General features: G+C 43.2%; 1 protein-coding gene across 1 annotated transcript in view; it reads left to right on the plus strand.

Annotated features, from left to right (window-relative positions):
* The first annotated feature begins 4,217 nt into the window (after nt 1-4,217).
* Nucleotides 4,218-7,452, plus strand: part of SCN3B (sodium voltage-gated channel beta subunit 3) — a 59,912-nt gene continuing 56,677 nt past the window's right edge. Inside the window, exon 1 of the mRNA XM_069876557.1 lies at nt 4,218-4,278. The gene's annotated coding sequence lies outside the window, so the exon portion shown is untranslated. The remainder of the gene's footprint in view (nt 4,279-7,452) is intronic.

Genomic DNA, 7,452 nt, shown 5'->3' on the forward strand with positions numbered 1-7,452 from the left:
TCTTTGATTTGTGGACCACTCAGGCTACCAGAGAAGTTGTGGTTTTGACTTAATGACTGGAAAACATGCCTAGAGACCCGATGAGATCTGCTGGGAATTGTACCAGAAGTAAGTTTACTCACATGACAAATGCTCCTGTTTGTGGGATTTTCATCAGTAGTGACCCATTCAGAGAAGTTACAGAAGGATAACTTGATTGTCTCCTTACTTTCTTGCATTTTCTTCCATCTCCCCGCAGTTCACATCACTTGCTATGTGTTTCCCTCTCCCTCCTTTGTTCTGTGTTTCCCTAATTCAGTTCTACTTTTCAGCTTTTTATTGTAGTTACCTTAGTTGCTGAGTGATCCTTTCTGGTGTTTGAAATCTCTGAAGCAGTAGCATCAGTTTGGTGTGATAAAACTGATGTTCTGCACTCCCTTTCTAAACCTCTCACTGTACAGGAGGCAGACAGTGAAGTGTTTGAGCTGTTTTGTCTCGTTTACTTCCATGATTAGTGCACAGAACCTTCACATCTACCAGTTGCACTGGTGATGGGTTCTTCTGTGCTGCTGGAACTTCACCTGCGTGACAGGGAGGGAGCAGAGACACATCAGAGCCTGGGGCAGTAGCAACAGCCTGTGGAGGTGAGAGTATCTGCTGGTACCAACAGAGAGGAGAGAGCACAATCTACCCCTGCTTGCAGTCCCTCCTCTGTCCCTGCTGCTACCAGCGCATTCTCCTTATTCAGGTTCAGGCTGGTGCCACCACTTTTTCTTCTGGTTTTGCACCAAGTTATTTCCTTTTCTACATAGTTAAAACAAAGGTCTTGCAGCTGAGGGGCACCTATTAGTGGGAGCCTTCTCAAAGTCTTCTTTGAGCTGTGTCCCCACTCTGTCCCTGTCACAGGAAGGCCAGAAGAGAGTTGCAGGGATGTTTATTGACCACTGGGACCACGTGATGTGCTCTCACATGATGCAGCCTTAACACAAGTCCAAAGTGCCTAGGAAAAAGAGGAGCTAAGTGAGAGAGTCTGGAGGAAAAGAGACAAGTTTCTTATCTAGAAAATTCATTCTTATTTAGAAGTGTATTTTACTTTCAGCTAGGGATTCTTCTACATGTTCAGAACTTTTCACAGAGATAGCTATTGTGTGTTTTCTTCCTATTCAATCACTCCTGTAGCAGCCTGATCCTGCAAATCCTTTGTTCAGGACAGACACCTCGTGCAAGATTTTCAAAGCTCTGCTGTGGAAATTTTTTGCCACCCAGCTGCAGATCTGCAGCAGACCTTGGCAGTTTTCTAGTATCTTCTTGAACTCACAAAACATCATACAGTGGTGCTTCATGTGAGGCTGAGCAGAGATTCCAGAGGGACTCTGAAAGCATTACTGCTACCCACAGAAGAAAATTGGAGTAGATTCTGAGCACATGAACTGATGTTCTGGCCTAAATAAGGCCAACAGCTCAGATTATTGCAGCAGTGTAGGAAGCAGGGTGTGTAGCATCACTTCTCCGTTGGAAAGCCTGGTCTAAGATGTTGAAGCAGTCTGATGGGGCTTCAGCCCTGGCAAACTGACAGCATAGGGATTTCTGCTTTAGAGGCAAAGCTTGGACACAACAATGTGGTTTTTCTTGTAGTTTCTCAGTTGCACAGCCCCAAAAGTTGTCTGTTTTCCAGTTTTACGAGAATCGTGGCTGAAGAAGTATGGAGACTATGTAGGGCTGGAGCAGTGGGACAGAATAGAAGTGCTGAAAGACTGAGGAATTCATGGGTTGGGAAAATAAATAATGTAATCACTTCCAATATATTTATTGTTGAGATTGTTTCAAGTTAGGGTATTTCTTGCCTAGCAGGTGGCTGATAAAGAACCCTTTGCTTTTCCCACTGAGACTGGAATGAGATTAAGCCAAAAGGTTAGTAATCTAAAGTGGGTTCCACTACTGTGCACAAAAGGGCCAGTTACATGCTCTTCCTTGGAGTGAAATCTGGCAGAACAGAGGCTTGACAACAGTTGAGTTGAGTGTGAAGCTTCAAGGCTACGCTATTCCTACCATGATTGTTATAAAATCACTTTTTAATTTGTGTTTAAAGAACAGCTGGTGAAGTTGAACAGAGCTCAGGCACCCAGACAGCATGTGGGTTTGTTAACTTGAAGGGATGAGATTTCATAGCTGTCAGATTCACTTCACTGGGCATAGAAGTCTCTTACCATTTTTACTATTTCTTATCTTTTCTATCTATTTTACACTTAAGCACATGTTCCTTATCCTGAAGAATACTTGTCACGTTCATCTGAGATGATCTTGGGAACAAAAGAAAGCTTCTACTTTATGTCTGTAAGTCTTGCAGCTGCACGTACTCTGGTTCTGTGTTTGCAGGCAGCTTCAGCAGGGCTGCCTGCTGGAGTTAAACACATCCCCCACAGAACTGGAGGCTGCATTTGCCTATTTCCCACCTCTGCAGCGTTTGCACATCTTGCTGCCTCCCTCCTGATGACTGGAAAGGGCTTTGGCATCCTGCTCCCTCCTGCTTGCTTGTATAGAAAAGCCTGCCTTTCTTCATGAAATCTTAAGAAGAAAAGTTTTCCTGCAAGGGTGAGGAAACCCTGACCAGTTTGCCCAGAGTAGGGGTGGCTGCCCCATCCCTGGAGGTGTTCAAGGCCAGGTTGGATGGGGCTTGGAGCCCCTGATCCAGTGGGAGGTGTCCCTGCTCATGGCAGGGGTGGAACTGGGTGGGCTTTGAGGTCCTTTAGAACCCAAATCGTTCCATGATTCACAGGGATCTTGTTGGAGGTCTTGCTATCATTCTGCTTTTCAAGAAAAAGCACAGTGTTTTCTCTTACGTGTTTTGGATTTCTGCTTGAACTCTTTATTAAACACAGGAGAGAAGGAATTAGTCTTCTAGTCTTTTCAAAAACAATCGTTCCCTGTTGCAATTCATTTTCCAGTTGAAGTGGTGTTTGTTGAAATATGAGCTAGTATTTCAGAGTAGAAAAAAAAAATAATAGACGTTGTTCTAAACTGAGGGTTCTGTTGCTTTGCTGTACAGGTCTGCTTGAAAAGTCATGTTTGGCTTTAAATCCAACCTACTGTGTTGCTCTGGCTGGGCTGCTGGATTCTACTTGAAATTCCTAGCAGAACTCTACAAGGATTTAGCAGCACCAAAGGTTGATTCCACTTGTGGTTTGTTTTCTAAATAGCATGTGAGCATTTAAATGATGCCAAATGAGCTTTGAAGATAGCATCTCACAGGTAGCAAACGGGAGCTCATGCTGCTGTGGAGATTGTGGTTAATCCAGAGAATCTGCTGGGTAGACAAGTGCTGGGGGGAAATACATTCACATCTAGTATTTCTGTGGTTCATTTAAGGTTTCATTTAAGCTTCACGTTTTGCACCTTCATATTAAAACTTTTCTTTCAGCTTAAAAATAAACTTCATAATATGGAATGGAAGGAAACTTGATTACAGTCCAAGCAAGAAATTGAGCATCATTATGAATGCAAACTGCATCGTGCTTTCTGCTGCTGTTACCTGGAATTTGATGGATGGTGTGATTATGGGGTGTGCAGTGCTGCCAGAAGAGATCTGCTCCCAGGAGGTCTTTCCCACTGGTGGGTCTGGACTTGTTTTTCAACCATTGCTAAATGTGTTTTTGGAAAAAGGTCATGAACTGACCTAGTTAAAGCAAGTGTAATAAGGCATGACTGAGGGGAGGGTGGGTGTCCTCTGTGAAAAACTCTACTAATGGAAGAAATTAGTGCAGCCAGCTCAACAATGTCTGAGACTTTTTGTCAGAGGATGGGGCTGGAACAAATCATTGGGGTCTCTGTAAACCAGGTTGCCCAAGAAATTCCTGAGATCTCCATGTCGAGGCCCAAGAGTGGCACCACAATCACACTCTGTGACTGCAGCATCGTCTCTCTCCTTCTGGCTTACATACACGTTTATGTGAATTTATTTTGCTACATTACAGATCTGCAGCAAGGCCCTTGAGAACTTGTTGCCACCAAGAGCGGCCAGCCCAGGGCTTTTCATGTGGTGCTGTGCCAGCAATAATCTCTTGAATTACAAGAATAAATGGGCTGAGAGTTGGGTGTGTCTTTCTGTCATCGCTGCGATCATTTCTATAATCAGCGAGTGTTGACGCTGTAGTGAGAACAGCAGTTGTCTACAAATGTTTGCAGGAAAAGATTGATTTCTGTGTTTTCCTTCCTCGTCTAGTGGAGATAAACGTGGGCCGGCAGTGTTGTGGTGTCTGCTGAAGGAGGCTCCTCGCACTAGAAGTGGTGCTCTCAGGAAAGGTAATAAGCACAGTTTTCGCTGTATAACTTGGCTACGGTTTTTGTTTCAAAATGCGAACCCTGACTATGAGTTGATGACAGCGAAGGCACCTTCCACTTCATAGCAGCACAAGTATTCACTGTGTCCCTCTAAACTTCACTGAAATCTCAACAATCTTATTGCTCTCCAACAATTCCTCAGCTCTTGCATCATATTATGTGGTTAAAACTGTAATACTGAGAATTTCGAGTTGTTAATCGTTTGAGAGTGGATGAGTATCCTAGAAGAGTTCTACTAAACTTATTTACAAGGAAGGCAATATGCTCTACCTATAATCATCGCTGAAAAGCCTGCACGCAACACTTAGATATTACATGCGATTCTTCCGCTACTGCTAAAATCAGTTTTGTGTTTAAGTATAAAAAAAATTCAGACTGGCTGCACGTAAGAACTTCAGCTCTTACAGAGCTAAGGTGGAATGAAGGTGTTGTTATTTGTTACCATCCTGAAGCCTGACTACCCCCAAGATAAATTGCTAGCACCTCTGACTTGTTCAAAATATGTGTTAAGGAGCATGATATAAAAAAAAATTACCGTTAAACTCTAGTATGAAGTCTTCTTATGAATAGATCTCTGAGCAACATGCTAACAGGGCCAAGAGACAAACCTCGTGGCAGAGAAATGAGTACAATTTGCCTTTCTATATAGCTTTTTACATGCTGTATTGCACAATAGTTTTCACCATCCTTATCTTCTCCCATTCTCCTTTGCTGAAGAGTAGTGCTTTGCCTTAAGCCAACTCTCCCTTTTCATCTTATTCTCCTCTTGACCAGAATGCAGGAATTACCTGGTAACACAGCAGGTGAAAGGGGAAACGTGTTGGGGGGGGGGAGGTGGTGAAAGCTAGTTTGAACTAGAGAAAACTGTGCAAAGAGGCTGTAGTTAAAAGAAGAAAAAGGAGGTAAAAGAAACCTGTGAAGTTCAGCACAATCAGCAGGGCCATCTGACCTGTCTAGTCTGGCTGAGGCTGGAGCAAGAAAGCACAGATCTGTGTTAAAGAAAGATTTCTTGGTTTATGAGCTAGGGAATTAACCCTTGGCATGCTTGTTGACATAGTTGCAGGCAGAAAAGAAACAGCCTGCTTGAAGGTATATTAACTTATAGTTCAAAATCTGCTTCTTTCTTTTGCATATCTTTGATTTATGGACATGTACTTAACTGAGGGAGAGCAGCGTTTGTTCCTGCTGAGGCTGGAGAACTGACTGAAGGAATCTACAAGTAAGAACTGAGTGGAGGGATTGCATTTTCTTTTTCAGTGTTTATTACAGGAATATTTCTCATGGTCCACGGCTCTGCTTCCTACATGTTTTTTCACCCCTCAAATGATGATAGTAATGATGGTATGTGCATGGCAGTAAGGAGCCTAAGCAAGGTTGGAGGCTTCTTGTGATACAGACGATGCAAGGCTAATTGCAGTTGGTGAAGGGTCTGAACAACAAGTCTTATGAGGATCAGCTGAGGGACCTGGGGCTTCTTAGCCTGGAGAAGAGGACGCTGAGGGGAGACATCATTCTCTGCAGCTCCTGGAAGGAGGTTGTAGCGAGGTGGGGGTCAGTCTCTTCTCCCAAGTAGGAAGCGGTAGGGCAAGAGGAAAGGGCCTCAGGTCAGGCCAGGGGAGGTTTAGATTGGATATTAGGAAAACATTCTTTACTGAAAGAGTTTGCACTGACAAAGGCTGCCCAGGGCAGTGTTGGAGTCGCCATCCCCGAGGGGTTCAAAAACAGTTTAGATGTGACACTTCAGCACATGGTTTAGTAGGCACGGTGGTGTTGGGCTCACTGTTAGACTTGATGATCTTACAGGTCTTTCCCAGCCTTAACGATTCTGTAATTCCACAACTGAAAAAGCAATGCATAGGTCTGTCCAGGGAAGTAAACTATCTCCCTTCAGAGTTTAACTGAATGACGACAACATATTTTATTTGGGAGGTACTGGAACATGAAGATGCTTTGCCATGCTATGGTGAATATTCTTAACCTGCTTACAAATGGGATACAAAAGAGATTAAATGAAATAAATGATGCAGCAGTAAGTTTAAGAATGATATTGCCACTTTCTCCCATTATGAGGTTTGAGGGAAGAGGATGCCTGTGCATGCATTTGAGTTGCTTCGGCTTGGAACTGCATTGTAGCACCTTCTTTGCAATTCTCCTTGTGAATAGCCTTTATGTTGTTTGAGTGCAGGAATGTTCTCTGCACTTATCGGGTTAAATGAGGCCTGGTTTTGAGGACAGTTCCACATTCGCTTGCATCAGATCCTCATGCCTTAGTTAGATCTTAGTGGAGGATGGTTATACTGGACTGGGAGGTCCTACCTGCTATTTCCTGCATGCGCTGTTATGCAATGACCTATGTAATTCCCAGACTTCCCAGTTCTAACAAACATTATTCATGCCATTGAGCAAATGTAGGATTCATTCTTTCCATGCCTATGGCTTGTTTGTCCATTTTGCCTTAGCTGGTTTTAGATATTTTGCAATGTTGGAAATTCTCTAAGATTTAGAAACACTGAATCTGTTCCTAGGTGTCTGCGGGCTTTACCCTTCTTGGCAATGATGTTAATCTTCCGATTTCTTAACTGGTGTTTTCAGTTGCTTTGCAAACCTCTGAGTTGGACTTTCTGCTCTGGCCTCGATACAGTGAGATAGATTGTAAAGTACATCTGGTCCTCTAGAAGAAAATGTTGGCTTTATAGGTCTAAGGCAGCTGAACTACAGAGCTGTTAGGCTGCATGCAAGGCTCAGCCTCTGAAGAGCACTTTGAATTACAGCAACATCCGAAATGCAAAGGAGCATTTGTTGGCAACCCTTCTTAAAAGCAAAACTGACCCCACAGCAGACTGTGTCAGAATCATTTGCTGTGTTTGAGGTTTTTGCTCCAGTCTATCAGTTATTGTGGGTTTGGTTGCCTTTTTTTTCCTGTTATTGATCTTCTAGATGAAGATTATGTTTTTTTTCCTAAAATGATCATACATGTGGGAAATGTGATGCTCAATTCCTCCCTACTGACTTTTGCACAAAGGGGACATGGAGACATATGTTTTCCGGGTATTATAAGCGACAGAATTCTTTTGCTCTTCTCTCAAGAGCACATGTTGATGCTACATCCATTTTTTATAAATTTTCCTCTCAAAA

The sequence above is a fragment of the Phaenicophaeus curvirostris genome, chromosome 25, assembly GCF_032191515.1.
Source record: "Phaenicophaeus curvirostris isolate KB17595 chromosome 25, BPBGC_Pcur_1.0, whole genome shotgun sequence".
NCBI classification, from domain to species: Eukaryota; Metazoa; Chordata; class Aves; order Cuculiformes; family Cuculidae; genus Phaenicophaeus; species Phaenicophaeus curvirostris.